Raw genomic sequence first — 27,814 nt, forward strand, 5'->3', positions numbered from 1 at the left:
AGTAGCAGAAACGGCCAGATTGTCCTAGGAATCACGAACGCACAATGTTGTCAGGCAGAGCGGCCAGCGTGTATGCAGACACCACACGCGCTCATTGTATGTGGGAAGGAAGCATAGAAATAGACCAGGATGTCCCTGTGTGCTGCATACACCCAACACAACTTCATCCTCATTTAGGATTATAGCTAGAGTTACCCAAGTGGCTCTCAGGAAGAAGTTAGTGGGAAAGGGAATGTACAGTCACAGCTGGAGGAAGAGGAGAAACGATCAGGAACACAACAAAGTTGGTTAAAACTTTGTTAATTAATAGGGACAAATGAATGTACTGATTAAACAATAGCACCATTTGGAACATGTAGGAGGAAGAAATTATCGAACAATTCGGTAAGTGAAAAATGATGAAAAGTATTCTGAGATTTTGTCAAACTTAAAAGTACCACAAAAGCCATCTTGAAACAATGCAGCAGGATCTAACTGACAGTATAAATCTCAGGCATTTTTTACCGGATACAACTGCTATGGCAGAGATTCAGGGTTGAATTCTTGATTATTTTGTTTGGCCACATGCTTTATTAATCAGTCATTTATTTTGTGGCATGAAGATTGTTTAATAGACTTTAATCCCACCAGAGCAGAGTTCCCAGGATCTCTACAAAGGATTCTGCTGAGGCTATGCTTCTCTCCATCCACACTAAACAGCATCATTTACCCGAGAATACCCAGAGAAAACAAGAATTTAGTAGTCGCTTTGGCTCAGGACACGCTTAGGGAGAATGGGACTCTGAAACCGCACTTCTGAATTTCCTCTCAGACTTTAGCACTTAATTGTTGCCTGCTGTAATCTTCCTTAGGCCAGCCTGTGTGATCTGCAGTAAGGACAGACGTGTGGAACAAACCCTGGGAGGGATTCATGAGCCTTCCCTTGCAGTATTCAGTCTGTTCACTTCCCATGGCTTGTCTGCACTGCCGCATGATCTACTGGTTTATTTTGCTGCCATGTTTGGCTTTACAAACTTTTCCTGATACCTTTGGTTTAAATATTATTGCTAGCAGGAATAGGCTGTAACTTTACAATATAATGCAGAACTGGGGCAGCTGTTCTCATTGACTGTAAAAGGGAGTTATGATGCTGAGAGGCAGAGACAGCTTCTGAATAGAGAACACTGAATACAGAATACAGAATCTTTCCCCTTCTCACAACATTGTTCTGCTGTGACAACATTCTCTCTGTTGTGATGGGTTAAATTGCTCCTGCAGTGTCCATTCCTGCTTTCACAGAAATGGACATCTGGAACTTGTTTATTGGGGAAAAATGGGCACTGAAGTGTCCAATTACACACAACATAACTTATTATTTCCATGCTGCATGTGTGCCCTTATCGATTTGTTCACTTTATCCTACAGTTCATCACAGGCCAATGTGAACCATTGACTTCAGGGAAGGGGGCATTTCACATGCTCCTGTCTACATCAACGGTGTTGTGCTTGAGAGCTTCAAGTTCTTGGGATCAAACATCAGCAATAACCTGTCCTGGCCCAATCACATAGATGTAACAGCCAAGATAGCTGGTCAGCGCCTTTACTTCCTCAAAGGCATGTCCCTTACTGACCTTTATTGATGCATCATAGGAGGCATCCTATCTGGGTGCATAATGGCTTGGTATGGCAATTGCTCTGCACGTGATTGCAAAAAGCTGCTCAGAGTTGTGGGCACAGCTCAGTGCATCATGGAAACTAGTCTCCCTTCCATGGTTACTCCTTGCTGCCCCAGGAAAGCAGCTCGCATAATCCAAGATCACACCCTCCCTGGACATTCGCTCTTCTTCCCTCTTCCGTTGAGTAGATTATTCAAAAGCCTGAAAGCTCATGCCACTGGACTCAAGTATAGCTTCTACCCCAGTGTTATAAGACTATTAAATAAGACCATAAGACATAGGAACAGAATTAGGCCATTCAGCCCATTGATCAGCTCCGCCATTTCATCATGGCTGATCCCATTCAACCCCATACACCTGCCGTCTCACCATATCCCTTGATGCCTTGACCAATCAGGAATCTTCTGCCTTAAATATACCCATGGACTTGGCCTCCACCGCAACCTGTGGCAGAGCATTCCACAGATTTATTACTCTCTGGCTAAAAAAATTCCTCCTTACCGCTGTTCTATAAGGTCGCCCCTCAGTTTTGAGGCTGTGCCCTCTAGTTCTGGATACTCCCACCACAGGAAACATCCTCTCCACATCAACCCTATCCAGTCCTTTCAACATTCAGCTCATGAGTTCTAGAATAATGAAGTCACTGGGTCAAATTGCTGGGGGTTATTAAGGTTGGCTTACCATGCGTTACATCTAAATGGTGCACCAATTCATCTGGAAATACTTCAGTTTTAAAATTGCCATTCTTCCCAATCTCTCTATGTCCTAATCCCTAAATACACACTGTCCTTTAATCTGGTGAGACCTTTGTGTCTGTCCAATGCTAATCTCCATCATTTGTGACCTTGCCTTCAGCTACCAGGACCCTAAATTTGGAATCCCTCTCTCCTCTGTTTTCTCTTTATGACACACCTTAAGATCTGGCTACTCTAGAAATGTTAATCTCCACACAAACAGCATGGAGGTCAGGAACAAACCCAAGTCACCAGAGTTGTTAGGTGGTAGCTGTATTAGCTGTGCCTCAGTGCAGCTCATATAACACTATGTCAAATTTTCTCTAATGTTGCTCTTGTCAAAGACTGTGTAAATGGGGGCTGTTGTTGAGATAGAAGTGATCTAATTTCACAGCCAGAATTCCAGAAGAATTTGTAACATTTTGCAAATATTGTGATAAGCTTGCTAGTCCACTGGGATATTCCTCTGTTTGAACAGAAAGATAGGCAGTGAAAATGTATTAGTTTCATGCTGGAAGATGTATGTGAGTCATAAAGATAACACAATTCACATAGAGAGCATTCTGCACCAAATCCAACTAACCTTCAAAGACCTGATCACTACCTGGTATTTCATGTGTTCCAGACCTGACTTCCCAAGCTATGCGGAACAAAGCTGCCCTATCACCCTTTTAGATTTATATTTAGTTTTTTTGGATGCTGACTTTATAAATTTATGTTCTTATTAATTTGTGAGAGTAAAACACAATACAGGTGTCTCTAGTTTCCAGGCTTTAAGAATCACTTACACACGAGTGCTGGAAATCCAGAGTAACACAAAAAAATGCTGGAGGAACCCAGCAGGTCAGGCAGCATCTATGGAAAAGAGTAAACTGTTGATGTTTCGGGCCAAGATTCTTCTTCAGGACTGGAAAGGAAGGGGGAAGATACCGGAGTAAAAAGGTGGGAGAAGGGGAAGGAGGACTAGCTAGAAGGTGATAGGTGAAGCTAGATGGGTGGGAAGGAATCTGATAGAAGACTGACAATCAACCCTATCAATATTGTAATAAAGGTGAAAAACAGATTATAACAAAACCAATGGAATCTGGTGTCCAGAAATTGATCTCGTGCGCCTGTATCTTTTGTACAAATTGTATTAAGAACTAGTGTCTGCTTCACTAATGGAAATTGGATCAATATTGTTAAACTGATAACCTTGCCTTGTAACTTATAGTAAAGCGAGGAGAACATGGGAAGATACAGCAACTGCAAGATCTGCTGCAGGTTGTGACTGGTAAGTCTTCTTACAATGAATTTGGAGGTCAGCCCAGTGTTTTGCAGAAGAACTAAAATTGTTGTTAAAATATAAGGTGTTGTTACCTTATATTCCGTCTGGGTAGCCGCCAACCTGATGGCATGAACATTGACTTCTCAAACTTCCACTAATGCCCCACCTCCCCCATCCGTTATTTATTTATATACACACATTCTTTCTCCCTCTCTCCTTTTTCTCCCTCTGTCACTCTCACTATACCCCTTGCCCATCCTTTGGGTTCCCCCCCACCTTTTCTTTCTCCCTGGGCCTCCTGTCCCTTGATCCTCTCATATCCCTTTTGCCAATCACCTGTCCAGCTCTTGGCTCCATCCCTCCCCCTCCTGTCTTCTCCTATCATTTTGGATCTCCCCCTCCCCCTCCCACTTTCAAATCTCTTACTAGCTCTTCTTTCAGTTAGTCCTGACGAAGGGTCTCGGCCCGAAACATCAACTGTACTCCTTAAAATAAGATCATCAGTTGTGGGAACATCTCAATGGATGGCAAGTGAGTGCAGTTACCCCTTTTATTCAAGAGCCTGACAATTGAGGGGTGGTAACTGGTCTTGAAACTGGTGGTGTGAGTCCTGAGGTTCTTGTACCTTCTACCTGATGGCAGCAGGGAGAAGAGAGCATGACCTGGGTGGTGAGGACCTCTGATGATGGATGCTGCTTTCCTACAACAGCATTTCATGCAGATGTGCTCAATGGTTGGGAGGGCTTTACCTGTGACATACTGGACTGAATCCTTTCCATTCAAAGGCATTGGTGTTTCCATACCAGACCATGATGCAGCCAGTCAATACATCCTCTGCTACACATCTAGAGAAGTTTGTCAAAATTTTTGGTGGCATGCCAAATCTCCGCAGACTCCTAAGGAAGTAGAGACACTGTTGCACTCTCTTCCCAATTGCTGGGTCCAGGAAAGGTCCTCTGAAATAGTAACAGCCAGGAATTTAAAGTTGCTACCCCTCTCCACTTCTGACCCTCCGATGAGGACTAGCTTATCGACGTCTGATTTTCCTCTCCTGAAATCTACAATCAGTTCCGTGGTCTTGCTGACAATGAGTGAGAGGTTGTTATACCACCGCTCAGCCAAATTTTCAATCTCTCTCTTCAGTGCTGATTCAGACACATTTTGCCAATAAGTGAATTGATTAGTAACTTAATCAATTATGGCAATTAGAGCATTTGTGATTAGCCACACTACAGAAATCAAACAGTGTTGAAGGGGTGGAATACCATTGTTGCAAAGTGGATAAGAAACTGTAACTATCAGGCTCGAGAGGGTATCCTGGTCTCAGCAAATTGTGTTTGACCCCTGCAACAGAGGGAGTAGGTAATGGCTAATAAATCAGAATTGCTGTGTGATTTCTCTCCATTTCTGCCTCTGGCCCCCATTCAGCACTGGTAGGTTTTATCAAAAGTGGGGGTTTGAATGGTGTTTTTGAGCTTCAGGAGTTAAAGCTGCCCTGACTGAAGTGTAGTGTAGAGCCTGCCATTCATCTGCCAACTTCTGCTGGATTGTCATCTCTTACTTGCAAGCACTGTCTTGACTAGAGGGAACTTTCTTCACAAGCTCAGCTGAACAAAGAAGCAAATGAAGGACGGTGCCATTTGTTGGAAGGACACTGCGTGCTAGAATGGACAATAGATCTGGCACAGCAGTGACAGTTTTACTTAGCTGTGGATTCATTCTATTTTACCCCCTTCCGGACATGTTATCATTTAGTCTTATAAGGATGTTCCATTATCATCAAACAAGAAGTCCCAATTTTGTACTGTTACCTATTACTTCATAACACCCTCCCTGAGGTGAATTTATTCACATTATAGTTCAATGTTCAAAGTAAATTTATCAAAATACTTGCATGCCACCTTGAGATTCATTTTCTTTTGTGCATTTACAGGAAAAAATACAAAAAAATTGATTAAAAAACTATTCATACAAAGACTGGCAAACAACCAATGTGTGAAAGTGTGCAATATATAAATAAGTTATGATATAGATAAAATGATATTATTACATGCATAAAAGGCATGAATACCATGTGATTGAATACCTTGCCAATAGGGTAGAGTAGTGACGCTCCTTTGTTTGGATTGCTGCCAGTTCAGTGTGGTAGAGGATACATCTCAAGAATATAACATTCCTCATTTAGCTTTGGCAAAGAAAGCTACTGGTTAGAGATTCCAGTAAATTCTGCAGATGTTGGGAATCAAAAGCAGCACACACAGAATGCTGGAGGAAGTCAGCAGGTCAGGCAGCATCTATGGAACTGAACAATCAGTTGACGTGTCAGGCCGAGATCCCTCTTCAGGATGGGAAAGGAACCCGACTGCATGGCAGAAAAAACTAGCTGAGCTAAATTACCCAATTCTGCTCCTATCCCTTGTTGTCTAAACTGTACAATGGGATCTCTTAGGCTAAATTGAGAGGACTGGATTGCCTTTGTTAAAGGTCTCATTTAAATACATCATTGCCATTGGAGCACTGATGATGTGCAACACTTGGCAAAGTTTAGTAGCATCTAACACATTTAAAACAGTATCTAACAAAGAATTTACTACCAATGAAGTAGTTTTTGAAGAGTTTATTAAGATTGAGGGATAGATTATGGCCAGTGCTCCTTATAACCCCTTCCTCAAAATAGTGCTACGGGATCCAAGAAAGCAAATGAAGCCTTGGTTTAATCTTTCATTCAAAAGTAAGCTTCTCGCAGCAACACTGCATTTTCTCAGCTTTGTATTAGAATGTTAGCTTGGAATTTAGTGCTTAAATCTCTGGGAAGTTACTTGAACCCTGAACCTTCTGACTCAAAGGCCGGAAAGCTGCCAAACAAATCACAGACAATGGTGTTTGTTCATGTACAACTTTTGTGAATCTAGTTGTACACTTCCATTTTATTGTAAAGTACATTAGATATGCACTCCTACAATTCAAGTAGTTTCTTAGTTTGGACAAATTGTCCTCAACCTGAAATGTTAATTGTATTTTTGTTTCTGAGAAGTGTTTTGAGTATTTCCTGTTTCTATAACTCAAGTAATGTTCAGCTAGAAGACAGACAAGGGTCTAACCACTGTTTGTTTAAACTTGCGGTCATATGTTTTGTTCTTTTTTTTTAAATCTTTTTATTGAGTAAGTATACAAAAAAGGTAAGCCATATAAACATTAATACAATGTTAAAGTATAATAAAATTCCAAAAGATAACAACACCAAAAAGAAAATACTACAAACAATGTAATTTAAGCATAAGAAACCAAGATAACATAATAGTATACTAGATTTTATATATATCAATGGAAAAAAAGAAAAAAAAACCCCAAAAAAAAAACCCACCGTGCAACTAACTAAAAGCAAAGCAAAGCAATGGGCTAACTTGAAACCAAACAGAGTTAAACTTAAAATCACGTCCTCAATCCCGACCTCCATTAAAACAGTGAAAAAAAAACAAGAAGGGTAAATATTACATTAAATGAAAATATCGAATAAAAGGTCCCCAAATCTGTTCAAATTTAAATGAAGAATCATAAAGGTTACTTCTAATTTTCTCCAGATTCAAACATAAAATCGTCTGAGAAAACCAAAAAAAGGTAGTTGGAGCATTAAGCTCTTTCCAATGTTGTAAAATACATCTTTTCATATGTTTTGTTCTGGGCTCATCTGTTCATCTGTTTGACAATCTTGTTCCTCAGAATGATAAAATAATGTGTGGTAATTGCTTTCAGTCATTGTGAAACTGTGGTAAGTTCAATGACATCATGTGCACTTTCTGGAGATTGATGAAACCATGACTTAGCTATAGGCAGTACTGATTTGTTATAATGGTGGTGTATGGAGCTGCTTTAAACATTGCCAGTTGTGCTAAGAAACACTTTATTTTATCCTTTCTCCATATTTTGTATTGTCTATCTTTTGTTATCAGATCTGTTGTAACAGAGAGCATGCTTCCAGACCTCTGACGTAATCTGCTTGTATGGCCCGAATGGATGGGAACTCTATAAAAAGTAGAAAAATACAGCATGATATTACCATAAAACAATGAGTAAAGATCTTCTTGGATCCCATTAAAATTAACACTTTCTTGACCAGGGGTTCCCAACTTTTTTCTGCCACTCCATTAACTGAGGGGTCCATGGACACCAGGTTAGGAACTCCTACTCTAGACTACTGGGGCACTTTGGACTGGGATCCCTGGGACACAATGCAATTACTCACACAGCTCATATTCTTTCCAACTACAAAGACACCCAAGAGGAGTAACGGCTGGATTTTCGTGTCAGGGAGGCAAAGACTGAATTGGAGTGAGAAAGTGGAGTGTGGGGGAGGTTTGAGGTTTATAAAGTAATAAGACATTCAGACAAAGCAAGCAAATAGAACCTATTATCCTTTACAGAGGAGTTAATAATGGGAGGTCACAGTTTCTAGGTAATGGGTGGATGGATTAGAAAGAAATTGGAATTTATTGTTCCAGCTAAAGGCTGATGTTTATTTGGAAATGAAGACTATGATCAGGGAAGTAAAATTGTTCAAAATGCCCTTTACATCTGGATAGACACAATGAGACAAAATGGCCTCTTCCGTCCCATAAGATCCCCTGATTTTCAACCATTCAACATTTCAATGCAATGACAGTATAAGGCCACTCTTTTGTTTTCTGACTGTCAGATCATAATAATACAGGGACTATCATGGCAATTTCATAGATACCAACAGCTGTGAGTGAATTTCACCACAGCACACAAGGTTGCTTTGATATCAGTGCAACCTCACTTGCATAGTTGAATGCAGCTGGCAGCCGTATTTAGTACTGAGAAAATTCGTATTCCTTTCCCAATTGCTTTCTAAGTCAAACAGCAAGCATTCCATGCCCCTTTTGGCCGAATCCTTCCTCCAAAAAGAACTTGCCCTTTATCAGAAGAAAACAAAATTAATGATAAAGAGGATGTTCTTGGCTCAGTTTAAGGAGATTTTTGCCAATTTAAAGGGGTTCCCTGGGCCTCGCTTGACATTACTTCAAGAGATTAATGAGACTGTCATGGAATTTTAGCTGAGTGAAAGAAGGCCATGCAACATACAAGCAGAATCAGGCCATCTGGCCCATGGAGTCTGCTCAGGCATTTCATCATGGCTGGTCCAATTTTCCTCTCAGCCCCAATCTCCTGACTTCTCTCCATATCCCTTCATGCCCTGACCAGTCAAGAATCTATCATCTATCTTTAATATACATAAAGACTTCGCCTCTGCAGCTGCCTGTGGCAAAGATTTCCACAGATTCATCACTCTCTGGCTAAAGAAATTCCTCCTTAACTCCATTCTAAAAGGATGCCCCCCTACTTGCGGAGCAGACCCGAAGGGCCGAATGGCCTACTTCCGTTCCTATATCTTATGATCTATTCTGAGGCTGTGTCCTCTGGTCTTAGACTCTCCCACCATAGGAAATATCCTCTCCACATCCACTCTGTCAAGGCATTTCACCATTTGATAGGTTTCAATGAGGTCAACTCTTATTCTTCTGAATTCTAGTGAATACAGACCCAGAGTCATCAAACACTTCATATGACAAGCATTCAATCCTGGAATCAGTTTGTGAGCCTCCTTTGAAGACTCTCCAGTTTTAGCACATACATCCTTTCTAAGATAAAGGGCCCAAGACTGCTCACAATACTCCAAGTGAGGCCTCACTAGACTTTTATTTTTATTAAAGTCTCAAAATTGCATCCTTGCTTTTATATTCTAGTCCACTTGAAATGAATGCTAACATTGCATTTGACTTTCTCACCACAGACTCAACCTGCAAATTAACCTTTAGGGAATCCTGCACAAGGACTCCCAAGTCCCTTTTTAGTTTTTTGTATTTTTCTCTCCGTTTAGAAAATAGTCAACCCTTTCATTTCTTTTACCAGAGTGCATGACCATTCACTTCCCAACACTGTGTTCCATCTGCCATTTCTTTGCCCATTCTCCTAATCTGTATAAGTCCTTTTGTAGCTTCTCTACTTCCTCATTACTACCTGCCCTCCACCGATCTTCATATCGTCTTCAAACTTTGCAACAAAGTCATGAATACCATCACCAAATCACTGACATATAATGTAAAAATAATCAGCCCCAGCACAGATCCTTGTAGAACACCATTAGTCACTGACAGCCAGCCAGAAAAGGCTCCCTTTATTCCCACTCTCTGCCTCCTGCCAATCAGCCACTGCTTTATCCATGCTAGAATCTTTCCTGTAGTTCCATGGGCTCGTACTTGTTAAGCAGCCTTGTGTGGGACCTTGTTAAAGGCCTTCTAAAAATCGAAATACACAACATCAACTGATTCTCCTTGATCTCTACCACTTGCTATATCTTCAAAGAATTCCAATAGATTGGTCAGGTAAGATTTTCCCTTGAGGAAACCACACTGACGACGGCCTATTTAATCATGTGCTTTCAAGTACCCTGAGACCTCATCCTTAGTAACCAACCATGAGGTCAGACTAACTGGCCTATAATTTTCTTCCTTCTGTCTCTCTTGAAGAGTGGAGTGACACTTGCAATTTTCCAGCCATCTGGAACCATTCCAGAATCTGGTGATACTAATGCCTCCACAATCTCTTGAGCCAGCTCTTTGAGAACCCTGGGGTGTACACCACCTGGTCCAGGTGACCTATCTACTTTCAGACCTTTCGGTTTCCCAAGAACCTTCTCTCTAATAATGGTAACTTCACATACTTCATGACCTCTGACACCTGGGACTTCCACCATACTGCTAGTGTCTTCCACAGTGAAGACTGATGCAAAGTATCTATTCAGTTTTTCTGGCATTTCGTTGTCACCCATTACTACCTCTCTAGCATTATTTTCCCATGGTCTGATAGCCACTCTCATCTCTCTTTTACACTTTATGTATCTGAAGATACTTTTCGTATCCTCTTTAATATTATTGGCTGGGTTAGTTTTGTTTCCCATCGTTACCTTAATGACTTTTTCAGTTGCCTTCGACTGGTCTTTAAAGGATTCCCAATCTCCTAACTTGCATCTAATGTTTGCTCTAATATATGACCTCTCTTTGGCTTTTATATTGCTTTGACTTCTCTTGCTAGCCACAGTTGGGTGTAATCTTTCCTTCAGGATACTTCTTCCTCTTTCGGATGTACATATCTTGTGCCTTCCAAATTGCTACTAGTAATTCCAGGCATTGCTGCTCTGCCATCATCCCTGCCAGTGTTCTTTTCCAATCAATTGTGGCCAACTCCTCTCTCATGCTTCTGTAATTCCCTTTACTCCACTGTAATACTGATACATCTAACTTTAGCTTCTCCTTCTCAAGTTTCAGGGTGAATTTGATCATATTATGATCACTTTCCCCTAAGGGTTCTTCTACCTTAAGCTCTCTAGTCAATTCTGATTTCATTGCAAAACGCCCAATCCAGAAAAGTTGATCCCCAATGAGCTCAACCACAATCTGCTTACCAACAGAGCAACACTGCCTCCTCTGCCTTCCTGCCTCTTCTTTCGATACAATGGGACATTAAGCACCCAGCTATAATCTTCTTTTAGCCATAATCTAGTGTTGACTACAACATCATATCTGCCAATCTGCTGCTGCAAGTTCATCTACCTTATTCCGTATACTGCACGCACTCTAATATAACACCTTCAGTCCTGTATTCACCCTTTTCAATTTTGTTCATCTTTTACTCACCCAGAAGGCAACATATCATCCGAGAATCTTGTTCTCACCCACAGAACCTCCTGTGTATTCCCCTAACTAACAAATCCTCTATCACAACAGAGTGCTTTTTCTTTCCATCCCTCTCCTTCCCTTCTGAGTCACAGAAGTAGGCTCAATGCTAGAGACCTAACCACTGTGACTTTCCTCTAAAGGTCACCCCCCACCACCTGCCACCCCCGACATTATTGAAGGTGATACACCTGCTATTGAGGGGGATAGCCACAGGAGTACTCTGCACTGGTTCCATAACCCCCTTCCCCTTCCTGACTGTCACCTAGCCTCCTGTGTCCTGCACCTTGGGTGTAACTACCTCGCTATATGTCCTATCTATCACCCCTTGAGCCTTCTGAATGATCCAGAGTCCATCCATTTCCAGCTCCAACTCCTTAACACAGATTGTTAGAAGCTACAGTTGGATGTACTTCTCGCAGTTGTAGTTGTCAGGGACACTGGGGGTCTCCCTGCCTTTCCACATCCCACAGGTGGGGCATTCCATTATCCTGCCTGGCATCTCAACTGTCCTAGCTGTGCAGATATAAAGAATGGACGGGGGAAAAAAAACTTAACCTAGAGCTTTTCTTTTCTTTTGCTTTCTCTGACTGAAGCCTGTCTTCACAGAAGCCTCAAAGAGCCAAAGCATCAAGATCACCACCCTGTCCCTGTTCACTCAGACGATGGCTGCTTCGCTTGTTCCTGCCTTCCTTTAATTTGCTCTTGTTAACCAATTGCAAATGCAGATTGGTGGCTGACCAAAGCTCCTTTTCACAGTAGCGACCCGCTGCTGCCTTTTGTACTCGGGTAGTGGACCTGATTAAAGTCCTCTTCTCTCAAAACTTCCGATGCCTGGATTGGCTGCCAGTTGAAGCTCTTTTTCGTACTACTTCAGGAACAGCATACCATCAAGTCAAGCATATCAAAAATATCACCAATTATTATATTGTCAAGGTTTGCATGACATTATGAGTAGTTTACTCCTGGAGTATAAGACTTCTGTCATATAGTATATTACTTTATAGAAATTGCCCTTTTCACAAGATGGTGCACTTTACAGTTATAGACCCTATTCTTTTACTACTGTTGTTTAATACTTGTGGGCACGTGGCCAAGTGGTTAAGGCATTGGACTAGCGACCTGAAGGTCATGAGTTCGAGCCCCAGCTGAGGCAACGTGTTGTGTCCAAGGCACTTAATCACACATTGCTCTGCCAAGCTGTATGGGGTCCTAATGCCCTTCCCTGGGACAACTTTGGTGTTGCAGCATGGACAACTGCTGGTCTTCCATACAACCTTGCCCAGGCCTGCGCCCTGGAGAGTGAAGACTTTCCAGGCGCAGATCCATGGTCTCACAAGACTAACGGATGCCTTTGATTAATACTTGCCCAACAGATGTTACTGTGTAGTGTTTTCTTTAATAATCAATTCAGACTTATTGCTGGACAAATCTCATAATTGCACTAACTGCTCTTCCTCATTTTGCTTTGCTGATCTGCACTCCCCACCCACGGTGGTGCACTCACTTTCTTTTAAATACAATTGACGTTGAATCTATTTGTTCAGTTTGAAAGTGAATAAAATTCAAAGGAGTGCCTGTGAACTTGCGGCTGTGGCCGTTTGTACTTGGTCTTGAAAGGATCTCCTCTTTGGTCTCTTGGGACAAAAACTTTCTCTGTACGCCAAAACCAGAAGTGAATTTACAATCCTTTCACATCCACTGATTGTTCTGTTACACATAGTACTCAGAAGTTCCACACAAACACAAAATTACAGTTTGGATACAAGACAGTATAAATTCTTGTTTTAAATCCAATGTTGATTGTATTCTATTCTTTCATTGTTTACATTCTTCATTCTAAAAAATAACTAATGGCCATTTCTAGTCATTTTGGCAGATATCTAATAGTTGTTATTACTACAACAGGAAAAAACAGTGTTTTCCGAAGTATAGGCTGGAGCTGTTCAATTTTTTTCAGCAACTTGGTATTTTAATAATTCCTGTTTTTATTCATTAATTAAAGGATCAAAGATCTGATCAATATTCAAACAGACCTTTATGATGAATCAGAGTTGCAAATGATTTCCTTGAAAGATGTGACTGCCAGAGTAGATACTAAGCTACCTTGGTTCTGCTGTCAAAATTATCAAATGACATTCTCTGGGAATTTTGGAGGGGAGACGTGGCAAAGAGATAAGCTTGAACCAACTTAAGAATTTAAGGAGACACAATTTAACAGCTAGCAAAAACATACATCCTTATGAGATGTCATAAGACAAATAGTCACAATGATCAGGTGCACCTTCACACAAAATTAAGGGATTTCTGATCAGTTTATTATCATAAAGAAATATAACAGAGCTCTCACTCCATCAGGAACATTGGACAGTGAAACACAAGACACATATCTCTCTGTATGAACTCAAAAAAGAAAATATGGACTGTTTACTAGACTTGGAGCAGTTTCTGAGATTAGTTTTATGAAAAGAAAGAAATATTATTTGGTACCAACCCAAATTGTTTTGCTGCCATTGAACTGCAGGAGGGAACTGTACTTTTATTAGAATTAGATCATCATAAACGGCTCCATTCAGTTAAGCCTGAACTCATCTCAGTTTTGGTGGTCAAGTACTCTAAGTAGCCATTCCTGCCCCTGAGCCATCCAAGTCTCTGTTATGGCCACAACATCATAAATCCAAGTACTGATCCCTAATGTGACCAAAACATGGAGCATTATGGGCTAGATCACATTTGGCTCAGTGTGTAGCTTGTGTTTGCTCCCAATGTAATTTCTGAACTGGGCTAACCTTCTCTGGGTTCAAACTGAGCTGTAGATTTCACTGATGAGCCTGGCCCCCAAAGCAAATAGTCCTTAGACAGCTGGTGCAGTGTTGATCCCAAGGAGCACCATGGGAAGGTAATGAAAGAAAACGTATTACTTAAGGGACTATCAGAATCGATGATCAACTATTAGTTAAAGAAATGAGTTTGAAAATGCATCTTGGCAATTGATGACTGTGCAAATAAAATAGTGAATGATTCAAGATCCAGAAAGTGTAGAGTGTGAAGCGTTCATAGTGTTCTGGGGAAAATCGAAGCTGATCCTGAAACACCTCATTCCATTTGTTCTCTAAAATGGTCACCATAATGTTTAGCTGAGCTGCAATTTCATTACTCCCACATGTAGCACAACTGTGCTAATGTTCTATTAGTCCCACACCTCCTCACAGACTCTTATCTCCATCAAATTCATAACCATTTCTGGATCTTGAATCATTCACTATTTTATTTGCACAGTCATCAATTGCCAAGATGCATTTTCAAACTCATTTCTTTAACTAATAGTTGATCATCGATTCTGATAGCCCCTTAAGTAATACGTTTTCTTTCATTACCTTCCCATGGTGCTCCTTGGGATCAACACTGCACCAGCTGTCTAAGGACTATTTGCTTTGGGGGCCAGGCTCATCAGTGAAATCTACAGCTCAGTTTGAACCCAGAGAAGGTTAGCCCAGTTCAGAAATTACATTGGGAGCAAACACAAGCTACACACTGAGCCAAATGTGATCTAGCCCATAATGCTCCATGTTTTGGTCACATTAGGGATCAGTACTTGGATTTATGATGTTGTGGCCATAACAGAGACTTGGATGGCTCAGGGGCAGGAATGGCTACTTAGAGTGCCAGGCTTTAGATGTTTCAGAAAGGACAAGGAGGGAGGCAAAAGAGATGGGGGCGTGGCACTGTTGATCAGAGATAGTGTCACAGCTGCAGAAAAGGAGGAAGTCATGGAGGGATTGTCTACTGAGTCTCGATGGGTGGAAGATAGAAACAGGAAAGGGACAATAACTCTACTGGGTGTTTTTTATAGACCATCCAATAGTAACAGGGACATCGAGGAGCAAATAGGGAGACAGATTCTGGAACGGTGCAGTAATAACAGGTTTGTTGTGATGGGGGATTTTAATTTCCCTAATATTGATTGGCATCTCCCTGGAGAGAGGGGTTTAGATGGGTGGAGTTTGTTAGGTGTGTTCAGGAAGTTTTCCTGACACAGTATATAGATAAGCCTACAAGAGGAGGGGCTGTACTTGATCTCATATTGGAAAAAGAACCTGGTCAGCTGTCAGATCTCTCAGTGGGAGAGCATTTTGTAGATAGTGATCACAATTAGGAATGCGTTTAATTGAAGTAAGGGGAAATATGAGCTATCAGGCAAGAACTTGGAAGCATAAATCGGGAACAGATGTTCCCAGGGAAATGTACGGCAGAAATGTGGCAAATGTTCAGGAGATATTTATGTGGAGTTCTGCATAGGTACGTTCCAATGAGACGGGAATTGTGGTGTACAAAGGCAGTTGAAAATCTAGACAAGAAGAAAAGAAAAACTTACGAAAGGTTCAAAAAACTAGGTAATGATAGAGATCTAGAAGATTATAAGGCTAGCAGGAAGGATCTTAAGAAAGAAATTAGGAGAACCAGAAGGGGCCATGAGAAGGCCTTGGCGGACAGGATTAAGGAAAACCCCAAGGCATTCTGCAAGTATGTGAAGAGCAAGAGGATAAGACATGAGAGAATAGGACCAATCAAGTGTGACAGTGGAAAAGTGTGTATGGAATCGGTGGAGATAGTAGAGATACTTAATGAATACTTTGCTTCAGTATTCACTATGGAAAAGGACCTTGGTGATTATAGGGATAACTTACAGCAGATTGAAAAGATTGAGCAGATAGACATTAAAAAAGAGGATGTGCTGGAGCTTCTGGAAAGCATCAAGTTGGATAAGTCACTGGGACCTAACGAGATATACTCCAGGCTACTGTGGGAAGCAAGGGAGGAGATTACTGAGTCTCTGGCAATGATCTTTGCATCATCAATGGGGACGGGAGAGGTTCTGGAGGATTGGAGGGTTGCACATGTTGTTCCCTTATTCAAGAAAGGGAGTAGAGACAGCCCAGGAAATTATAGACCAGTGAGTCTTACTTCAATGGTTAGTAAGTTGATGGAGAAGATCCCGAGAGGCAGGATTTATGAACACTTGGAGAGGTGTGATATGATTGGAATAGTCAGCATGGCTTTGTGAAAGGCAGATCGTGCCTTACGAGCCTGATTGAATTTTTTGAGGATGTGACTAAACACATTGATGAAGGTAGAGCAGTAGATGTAGTGTATATGGATTTCAGCAAGGCATTTGATAAGGTACCCCATGCAAGGCTTATTGAGAAAGTAAGGAGGCTTGGGATCCAAGGGGACATTGCTTTGTGGACCCAGAACTGGCTTGCACGCAAAAGGCAAAGAATGGTTGTAGACGGGCCATATTCTGCATGGAGGTTGGTGACCAGTGGTGTGCCTCAGGGATCTGTTCTGGGATCCCTATTCTTGGTGGTTTTTTTTTAATAAATGACCTGGATGAAGAAGTGGAGGGATGGGTTAGTAAACTTGCTGATGACACAAAAGTTCGGGGTGTTGTGGGTAGTGTGGAGGGCTGTCAGAGGTTACAGCGGGACATTGATAGGTTGCAAAACTGGGCTGAGAAGTGGCAGATGGAGTTCAACCCAGATAAGTGTGAGGTGGTTCATTTTGGTAGGTGAAATATGATGGCAGAATACAGTATTAATGGTAAGACTCTTGGCAGTGTGGAGGATCAGATGGATCTTGGGGTTCAAGTCTATAGGACACTCAAAGCTGCTGCACAGGTTGACTGTGTGGTTAGGAAGTCATATGGTGCATTGGCTTTCATCAACTGTGGGATTATGTTCAAGAGCCGAGAGGTAATGTTGCAGCTATATAGGACCCTGGTCAGACCCCACTTGGAGTACTGTGCTCAGTTTTGGTCACCTTACTACAGGAAGAATGTGGAAACTATAGAAAGGGTGCAGAGGAGATTTACAAGAATGTTGCCTGGATTGGGAAGCATGCCTTATGAGAATAGGATGAATGAACTTGGCCTTTTCTCCTTGGAGCGACAGAGGACGAGAGGTGACCTGATAGAGGTGTATAAGATAATGAGAGCCATTGATCGTGTGGGTAGTTAGAGGCTTTTACTAGAGCTGAAATGGCTAACGTGAGAGGGCACAGTTTTAAGGTGCCTGGAAGTAGGTATAGAGGAGATGTCAGGGATAAGTTTTTTACGCAGAGAGTGGTGAGTGCGTGGAATGAGCTGCTAATGACGGTGGTGGAGGCGGATGTAATCGGATCTTTTAAGAGGCTCCTGGATAGGTACATGGAGCTTAGAAAAATAGAGGGCTATGTGTAACCCTGGGTAATTTCTAAAGTAAGTACATGTTCGTCACAGCATTGTGGGCCGAAGGGCCTGTATTGTGCTGTAGGTTTTCTATCTTTCTATTTCATTCATATTAAATATGAAACTGGCCCATACTCTGTTGAAATATAAACCTTTGTACAAAGTGATTCTAGTATGTCAGTAACTTGCTTTGTTTATCTTAATCTGTAGCAGAATCCATTCCTTTTGAAGTAAGTTTAAATTCCCACAAGAAAATACTTGCATTAAAAGTTACCAGAAATTATCTCAGCCTGATCCAGGGTGAGAAATAGTTTGAGCCATGTACTTTGAAAACCGCAGCCACAAGCTATAAACATCAGCACAGTAACTTCTGAATATTCCGCATTAGTAGCTACACTGAGATGAAGCAAGTTCCCTTCTTAGACTGGGCCTGTGCATTGGACCTGAAAGGGAAAGGAAAACAACTTGCACTTCTCAGGAACATAATTGTATCCCTTTTCCATGTTTAAACGGTCTTTATTTTGCTCAAAAAGGAAAGAAGTTTACTTTGTATCTTATGTAATTTCACCCTGTTTTTATACTACTTTTAATATCTTTTTAAGGTATAGGAGGAGGTAATTTAACCCATTGAGTTTATGCTGGCTCTAAGAACATTTCCAGCAATCCCATTCTCCTACGTACTTCTCCGTAAACTAATCCTTTTTTGCGCGCTAATTAACTACCCTCCGAGTCTCCTCCCCCCCACCTACACAGGGGCAACTGGTTTACCAACCAGCATATGTTTTGGACATGGGAGGGGTCTGTAGCACCTGGAGGACACGCACTTGGTCACAGCAGGAGAATGAAAACTCCATGCGGAGGGAGCCCGGGGCGAAGGAGCAGTGCAGATGCGGTGCTTACTAATCTAGTTGCCTGGGCAAATCAGCACAGCTCATTTTGTAAATGGGATGGGAGGCACTCAGCCGCTGGTGAGAATATTTAAGATGGTGAATGGAGAACCAGGATCCAATCAGGTGAGCTGGGCGCCGTCATTCTTGAGTGTTTTTGGATTTGACCTGCAATATTAAAGTGAAATGAGTGTAAATGAGTGCCAGTTTTTGAGACTGAGCTGCATCAAACTCAACATACAATTAGTTGATCTACTCTCCATCAAGACAACTATTTAGAAGGTCTTCAGATCAGGGTTCAATCCCCCCCCCCCCCCCCCCCCCCCGTAGTCTGAAAGAGGGTGTATGTTCTCACCGTGACTGCATGGGTTCCCTCCCGCATTTCTAAAATGTACAGTTGGGGTTAGTGAGTTGTGGGTATGCTATGAATGGCAACACTTGTGGGCTGCCCAGCATAATCTTCGCTGATTTGTTTTGACACAAAACAATGCACGTCACTGCATGTTTCAATGTACATGTGACAAATAAAACTAATCTCTCTCTCCCTTTAATGCTCATTTTAAGTAACTTTGTGTCTATTGAGGAGATTGAAATAGGAATTAATTACCTGCCACTAGTCATCCTGTTCTCTAAGGGCTAAAGAGAGCAGTTACTATGGCACTGAATTCAATGAGCCTTTTGGTGTAATAAACCGTCTGAAGTGGATGAATGGGAAAAGCCAGCCTTTATGATCAGAGATTAAGGGAGCTAGGGCTTTACTCTTTGGAGAGAAGGAGGATGAGAGGAGACATGATAGAGGTGTACAAGGTAATAAGGGGAATAGATAGAGTGGCTAGCCAGCGCCTCTTCCCCAGGGCACCACTGCTCAATACAAGAGGACATGGCTTTAAGGTAAGGGGTGGGAAGTTCAAGGGGGATATTAGAAGAAGGTTCTTTACTCAGAGTGGTTGGTGCGTGGAATGCACTGCCTGAGTCAGTGGTGGAGGCAGATACACTAGTGAAGTTTAAGAGACTACCAGACAGGTATATGGAGGAATTTAAGGTGGGGGCTTATATGGGAGGCAGGGTTTGAGGGTTGGCACAACATTGTGGGCCGAAGGGCCTGTACTGTGCTGTACTACTCTATGTTCTATGTTTAAGAAACCTTTACTTATTCAATATTGATTCTGTTCAATTGCCTGCGATGATAAATATGAAAAATCAAACTCAAGTAAAACAGGATTCAAGGGAAGGAGATAAATACACCCCAGAGCACTGTACCCATTTTAAGACAGGGATTTTGTCCTTGTTTTATATTTTGATATTAATTGCAATTAAATACCAGAAGTGACAACAATCTATTGAATTAATATCAATTGAAGCACAAAATGTTTCTCTGCAGGTAAGTAATAAGGTTACTTATCACACTGGTCCAAGTCGCTGCCCTCAGAGGGGCTGCTGGTTTGAGTCATTGCCCTCGGAGGGGGCCGCTAGTTTGAGTCATTGCCCTCAGAGGGGCTGCTGGTTTGAGTCATTGCCCTCGGAGGGGGCCACTGGTTCAAGTCGCTTCCCTCGGAGGGGCTGCTGGTCTGAGTCATTGCCCTCGGAGGGGGCCGCTGGTTTGAGTCATTGCCCTCATAGGGGCTGCTGGTTTGAGTCGCTTCCCTCAGAGGGGATGCTGGTTTGAGTCATTGCCCTCGGAGGGGGCCACTGGTTCGAGTCGCTTCCCTTGGAGGGGCTGCTGGTCTGAGTTGCTCCCCGGAGGGGCTGCTGGGTCCCAATGCTCTTGGAGGTGTTATCGAAATTCTGAGATTTATGGACTGTAGTTCATTTTGGCCTCTTTCAGTTTTCAGTTGCATTTTTTTTCGTATCCTCGTCCAATCTTTCTTGTTGCTGATAGGTGGGCTGGGGATTGGGTGATCTGTTAGTTTTTGTGCAGCTTTCATGTTTGCAAGTTTTTGCTTATCTTCCCTTTCATGCGGAGGGGGGATTGATGTCTTTCTTTCAAACACTTCTATGGTTTTCTGTAGTATTCTGTGGCTAGCTGGAGAAGACAAGTGTCAGAGTTGTATTCTGTATACATACTTTGATAATAAAATGTACCTTTGATAAGGAGATGTAAAGCTGAGTGGCTAAGACTGGGGGAAGGATTAGATGTCAAATGGAACAATTACTTTGACAGTAGCCATAATAAATGAAAACCAAGGGATGTGGAATGCAATGAAAGCACTAGGGAAGGATTCATTGTAAAATGATAGGGTCAGCGCTAACAGTTGTTGGCATCCTTAGGAGATTTCAGGACCATTCTTATAGTTTTGAAGTTATGACTTATTAAACAGAAATACTGGTGAATTTATTGCCAACAATGTAAATTAATCAATGTAAATAAATTAATAAAATTAATTTAACCCCAATTACTAATGATATCATTATGCTATAGTGAGTGTTTGCATAGTGCAAAGTGGTTATAGTACAATTTTAAGATTAGAAAACGCTGCATCACACAGCCTGCAATGGTCAGAAAGTGATTGTGCATCTTCTTCTTAGACCCATTGACTTCAGTTTTACCTAGGTTCCTTGATATAACCTATTTTTATTATAACACAAAATGCTGCAAAATAAAAATTCCACATTGAGCAACGGCTCAAAAAGCTAGAACATCCAGCTAGATTCCTGCCTGTGTGCAGACTTTGAGTATAATTAAGGTGTGGTTTATTAGCCAACACCTACTGAGCAAACTCCATGGGACTGCACCTCAACAAAGAGACAGGAAAAGAAAATCACTGGAAGAAAGTAACAAACCTGCAAATTATTCTATATTGCAGTTTACTTTTGTCCTCAAATTTGTATTCAACAACAAATTTAAGTGGGACATGCAATAATTTATTTATTGGTTTAATCTTACGAGAATAAAACAGAATTATTGGACATACAAACATTTTATCTACAAAGGTAATTAGATTTTATAAACATGCTGCTGTTTCAAGTTAACATTTGGTAAACCACATTTAGTGTACTTAGCATTCAAAAGCAGATATTTAGAGAACATTTCGTGCTTGGCTTGAATTCTGTATATCAGTATTATGCTTGGACAGGGTTTAGCACATAATGGGTGAATGGAGATGTGGTTGATGTATTGAAATTCTACACTTGCACTAGAGTTATGTTTGGACTGACTATGGGTTTATTTGGAAATGACTGTACCACAGTCTCAGCAGAAAATAAAACACTTAGACCTCCAAGTAAGCTGAAACATTGATTAGCTAAAATGCTATTTTTAGATTCCTTAGAAGTTCTTACAAACTATTTCTGATTCAAAACTGTTTCCCTTATTTATGAAGTTGAGTGGATAACAGTTTTGATTTTGTAGATTTGCGTAAGTCCTGATTCACTAATGCAAATGCAAAATCTGGTGTAGGTAATTTCTCTGATTTATCCATGGTCCTTTTTACATCTTTATCCTTCAGTGAAATCGAGAAAATACTGTTAACTAATTAATACAAAGATTAATTTCCTGCAAAACTAAATATTATATTCCTATTTTCCTAGCGATTACATTCCTATTTTTCTAGAGATTTTATTCCTATTTTCCTATCCTGGTCTCTGCGCTCGCCACCACCACTCCTTAGTCCTACAGCTCTAATGGCAGTTTTACTCTGCTGCAGAACATTTCACAACATGGAAAGTTATCTTTATTTCAAAAACCTGTAATTAACTTTTAAATGGTCTAGTGCCTGATATTTTGAAATTTTAAAGAAGTGACCACTTTATCTGACTGACTGACTGATTATTTCCAACAGATACAGTATTGATTAAGAACTTATCTGAGGTGGAAGAGCTGTGGTTCTGGTGGACAACTACTGAGGTGAGACAGTGATGCCAATGTCAACGTGGCTCAGCATCTTCAGCAGAGCTTATTAGCATGTTTAATACTTGGGAAAGACTGTGGATTCTGCAGACAGGAACTACAAATAAAACTTTGTTGCTGTCCAAATAGTCCTATTGGTCTGATTGATAAAAATAGATCTGTTCATATTCTGAGTTTTAATTGTTTACAGATAGACACTTTCTCCTGACAAGAAAATTAAATCATGGCAAATTCCAAATAATTTCCTGATGTTAATGGTGTGCTTCAACTTTATCTCTAAGACATGACTAGCAACTGTAAATCATCCTTTAGTGTAGCTAATGGCAAAAAAAAAGAATGAAAGGGGATTAATGGGCTTATAGAGAGGGAATAAGTTGCGATAAAAGAAGAAAGTGAATGAAACTGATGGGAATGAATTTGGAGTTATCCCTGGAATGGCCTTTTTCATTGTCATAGTCATACTTCATCGATCCCGGGGGAAACTGGTTTTCGTTACAGTTGCACCATAAATAATAAATAGTAATAAAACCATAAATAGTTAAATAGTAATATGTAAATTATGCCAGTAAATTATGAAATAAGTCCAGGACCAGCCTATCGGCTCAGGGTGTCTGACCCTCCAAGGGAGGAGTTGTAAAGTTTGATGGCCACAGGCAGGAATGACTTCCTATGACGCTCTGTGCTGCATCTCAGTGGAATGAGTCTCTGGCTGAATGTACTCCTGTGCCCACCCAGTATATTATGTAGTGGATGGGAGACATTGTCCAAGATGGCATGCAACTTAGACAGCATCCTCTCTTCAGACACCACCGTGAGAGAGTCCAGTTCCATCCCCACAACATCACTGGCCTTACGAATGAGTTTGTTGATTCTGTTGGTGTCTGCTACCCTCAGCCTGCTGCCCCAGCACACAACAGCAAACATGATAGCACTGGCCACCACAGATTCGTAAAACATCCTCAGCATCATCTGGCAGATGTTAAAGGACCTCATTCTCCTCAGGAAATAGAGACGGCTCTGACCCTTCTTGTAGACAGTCTCAGTGTTCTTTGACCAGTCCAGTTAATTGTCAATTCGTATCCTCAGGTATTTGTAATCCTCCACCATGTCCACACTGACCCCCTGGATGGAAACAGGGGTCACCAGTACCTTAGCTCTCCTCAGGTCTACCACCAGCTCCTTAGTCTTTTTCACATTAAGCTGCAGATAATTCTTGCTATTATAAGAAGCCAAGGTCGCCTGTATTCATCCATGAACAAGGATTTCAAGTTAATTATCTTCACGTGTTGGATGGTCAATACTTCATTCAATAATGGTCAATACAGTTTACATCAATAGTGCTGAGGTTGGGAGGGCTGAGAGCTTCAAGTTCCTTGGAGTTCTGGTCCAATCATGTTGATGTCACAGCCTCTATTTCCTCAGGAGGCTAAAGAAATTTGACATGTTCCATTTGACCCTCTCCAATTTTTATTGATGCACCATAGAAAGCAGCCTATCCGGATCCATTATGACTCTGCACGTGATCACAAGAAACTACAGTGAGTCGTGGAAGCATGATAGAAACCAGCCTCCCCTCCCTGTTGCCTCAGTAAAGCAGCCAGCATATTCAAGGACCCCACCTGCCCCACCAGACATTCTCTCTTCTCCCCGTTCCTCCAATTGGCAGAAGATACTAAAGCCTGAAAGCATGTACCACCAGATGTAATTACAGCTTTTCTCTTGCTGTAATAAGACAATTGAATGGTTGCCTAAGATGGAGTCTTGATATCACAATCTACTAGTTATCACCTTGCTGCCTACCTGCACTGCACTATTTCTGTAACTGTAACAACTGTTACTATTTTACCTTGTACTACCTGAATACACTGTCGTAAGAAATGGATCTACATGAACGGCAAGCTTTTGACTCTACCTCAGTGATATATCAATAATAAACCAATTTATCAGGTTACCAGTTTTGGTTTACTTATGTGATTCTGTTTCATGTTAATATAAAAATAACATGGAACAAAACAAATGGCCCTGACTTTCACCTGGAGAATACTTTTGGCAAGCGAGAGTCAGAAGGACAGGAGATTTGTTATAGAACATTTCTTTGTATTTGCAATCTTTGCACATTTTCCTTTGTAAGTTCCAGCCTCTATCAAGGATTTGAATAGACCATAATTCTATAAGACATAGGAGCAGAATTAAGCCATTCAGCCCATCGAGTCTATCCCAGATCCCACTTAACCCCATACAATCTGTCTTCTCGCCATATCCTTTGATGCCCTGACTGAACAGGAAACTATCAACTTTGCTTTAGATATACCCATGAACCAGGCCTCCACACGGTCTGTGGCAGAGTATTCCACAGATTCACTATTCTCTGGCTAAAAAAAATTCTCCTTACCTCTGTACTAAAAGGTCACCCCTCAATTTTGAGGCTGTGCCCCTGAGTTCTGGATGCCTCCATCAGAAGAAAGATTACCTCCACATCGACCTTATCTAGTCCTTTTAACATTCGGTAGGTTTCAATACCCCCCCCCCCCCCCCACATTCTTCTAAATTCCATTTTTGGTTACAATTTTGGGTGATTATGAATTGGGGCAGCCTGCAGGTATGAACACACTGAGCGAAACTGAATATATCTGGACTCATTTATTTTTGTGTTTTATATTCTGTGTTTCTCGCTCACTTTTCTGTTAATGTTGCGCAATTTTTGTTTTGCATGTGGGGTGGTGGGAGGGGGACTTTGACATTTTTCTTTGAACAGGTTCTATGTTTTTCTTTGTTTTGAGGCTGCCTGTGGGGAAGACAAATCTCAGGGTTGTATACTACATACATACTTTGATAATAAATGTAATTTGAATCTTTAAATCTTTTCCAAAAAATACAAGCATGATGAAGCCAAAATATTCTCCTACAGCTCAAAATCAGTCTTCATTGCCTGCCTGTATATAATATCAAGTCCTGATGAAGGGTCTCAGCCCAAAATATTGACTGTTTATTTCTCTCCATGGACGCTGCCTGACCTACTGAATTCCTTCAGCATTATATGTACGTTGCTCTAGATTCCCAGCATATGCTGAAATCTCTTATGTTTATAATCTTGCTTGTAACATTTTTCATCTAATACATATATTTAGGTGTGCATAAAATCATCTGATTAAAGAAAACTTTGCAGCCCTCAGTAATTCTATCCTTGAATATTGTGGACAGCCAGGCAAAGCTGATGCAACAAAGCAAAAAAACACTCTAATGAGAAGCTGGAACTGTTTCTATTATGAACAGTAGTGGTTACCAAGAAGCAATTTCAAGGTTAGAACATAATTCTGTGGCTCAGGTGGCACTATAAACTAATTATGTGTTGCCCTGATGGTTTATGAAATCACTTAATTTCCACAAGACCTAAGAACTTTATAATGACTACCAGGCCTTCGCTATTCTTGATATAGCTCACGGCCAAAGAAGGATTAAAGAGTTTCCCAAGGTTTGCCAGTATTCTAACAAAACAGAAATAGTCTTTTAACTTTATATTTCTTTTGTGTGTCCTTCGTGACAAACCAAATAGCTGTTACGATAACAGAATGGAAAATACATATGTAATTTCTTAATCAAACTCAACGGCAGTAAAGACAACTTTTAAAGAGCACGAAAGCTATAGAAAGTAATAGAATACAACATTTTTATTCTAACCATCTCCCTTCATTTCTTTGTTTCGCATCCAAAACATGCTTATATTGGCGTACAGCAATGGCCAAGTGAAGTCATGCAGACATTTGCCAATTGGAGCACAAAGCATCACTGTGCAGTATTTAAAGCAGATGTCGACATAAACCTGATTGCCTGCTCCCTTACCACGGTAAACGCAATTCAGGACTATTGAAACGTTTTGGAAATATAAAGTTTTAAAATACTTTCTGCTCCTATGAACAAAAGGTATTATGTCCATCAGTATTTTAATTTAACCATCCAGCTACTTCTTTTATAACATGTTTATTATAATATTCCTATTTGCTTTCAAGGCACATATAAGATATGAAAAGTTGCTGCAATAAATCAAAACAGAACTTTGGTAATTACAGTCAAAGAACAAATTTTGCGGGGTTTTTAAAAAACTTTAAAAATAAAAATGGCAATGGAAAGAGCAGCTGAAGAGAAGAAGAGGAGTGAAGCTCGTATTGTATATAGTCATGTTTTTAGTTAAGTAACCTGGGTTAAGTGCCAAAGAACATATGTGTGAAGCCACAAACATCGAAACAAAACCTAAGATAAGTTAAAGCAAATAACATGATGCCAGCAGTTTTAAGCTTTAAATTCTTGAGGAAAGGAAACTAGAAAAAGATTACAGTCTAGAAATTCATGCACACAGTCCTGTTGTTTTCCATGCCTGGCCATTGGAAACAGACTATTTCTGGAATGGAGCAGGATTGAAATGATTTCTGGCTCTAGAAGTTTTATACATAGAAATAGATAGATAAGTAAAAAACTTACAGCACTATACAGGCCCTTTGGCCCACAAAGCTGTGCTGAACATGTCCTAACCTTAGAAATTACCTAAGGCGCTTAACCACACACTGCTCCAGACCACCCAGCTGAAAGTGGGAACCAGCAACTGCTGGGGGTTAACCTTGCGATAGACTGGCGTCCTATCCGGGGGGAAGTCTTGCTCTCTCAGTCACTTCATGCCACAGAAACCGGCATAAGCACCAGCCTGATGGGCCACAAGGCTCAGGACAGACTTTTAACCCACAGTCCTCTATTTTTCTAAGCTCTGTGTACCTGTCCAGGAGTCTCTTAAAAGACCCGATCGTATCCGCCTCCACCACCATCGCTGGCAGCCCATTCCACGCACTCACCACTCTCTGTGTAAAAAAACTTACCCCTGACGTCTCCTCTGTACCTACTTCCAAGCAGCTTAAAACTGTGCCCTCTCATGCTAGCCATTTCAGCCCTGGGAAAAAGCCTCTGACTATCCACAACACCCCCAACCTTTGTGTCATCAGCAAATTTACTAACCCATCCCTCCATTTCCTTATCCAGGTCATCTATAAAAATCACCAAGAGAAGGGGTCCCAGAACAGATCTCAGAGGCACACCACTGGTTGCCGACCTCCATGAAGAATATGACCCATCTACAACCACTCTTTGCCTTCTGTGGGCAACCAGTTCTGGATCCACAAAGCAATATCCCCCTTGGATCCTATGCCTCCTTACTTTGTCAATAAGCCTTGGATGGGGTACCTTATCAAATGCCTTGCTGAAATCCATATACACTACACCTACTGCTCTTCCTTCATCAGTGTGTTTAGTCACATCCTCAAAAAATTCAATCAGGCTTGTAAGGCACGACCTGCCTTTGACAAAGCCATGCTGACTATTCCTAATCATATTATGCCTCTCAAAATGTTCATAACTTCTGCCTCTCAGGATCTTCTCCATCAACTTACCAACCACTGAAG

At 41.2% G+C, this 27,814-nt stretch overlaps 1 long non-coding RNA gene across 1 annotated transcript; it reads left to right on the top strand.

The window, feature by feature from the left end:
- Positions 1 to 257: 257 nt before the first annotated feature.
- LOC134347528 (uncharacterized) lies at positions 258 to 22,427 on the top strand. The gene is made up of 3 exons (XR_010018179.1): positions 258 to 384; positions 3,603 to 3,662; positions 22,303 to 22,427. It is a non-coding gene; the product is annotated as an uncharacterized LOC134347528 (long non-coding RNA).
- The last annotated feature ends 5,387 nt before the right edge of the window (positions 22,428 to 27,814 follow it).

This window comes from Mobula hypostoma, chromosome 6 (genome assembly GCF_963921235.1).
Source record: "Mobula hypostoma chromosome 6, sMobHyp1.1, whole genome shotgun sequence".
NCBI classification, from domain to species: domain Eukaryota; kingdom Metazoa; phylum Chordata; class Chondrichthyes; order Myliobatiformes; family Myliobatidae; genus Mobula; species Mobula hypostoma.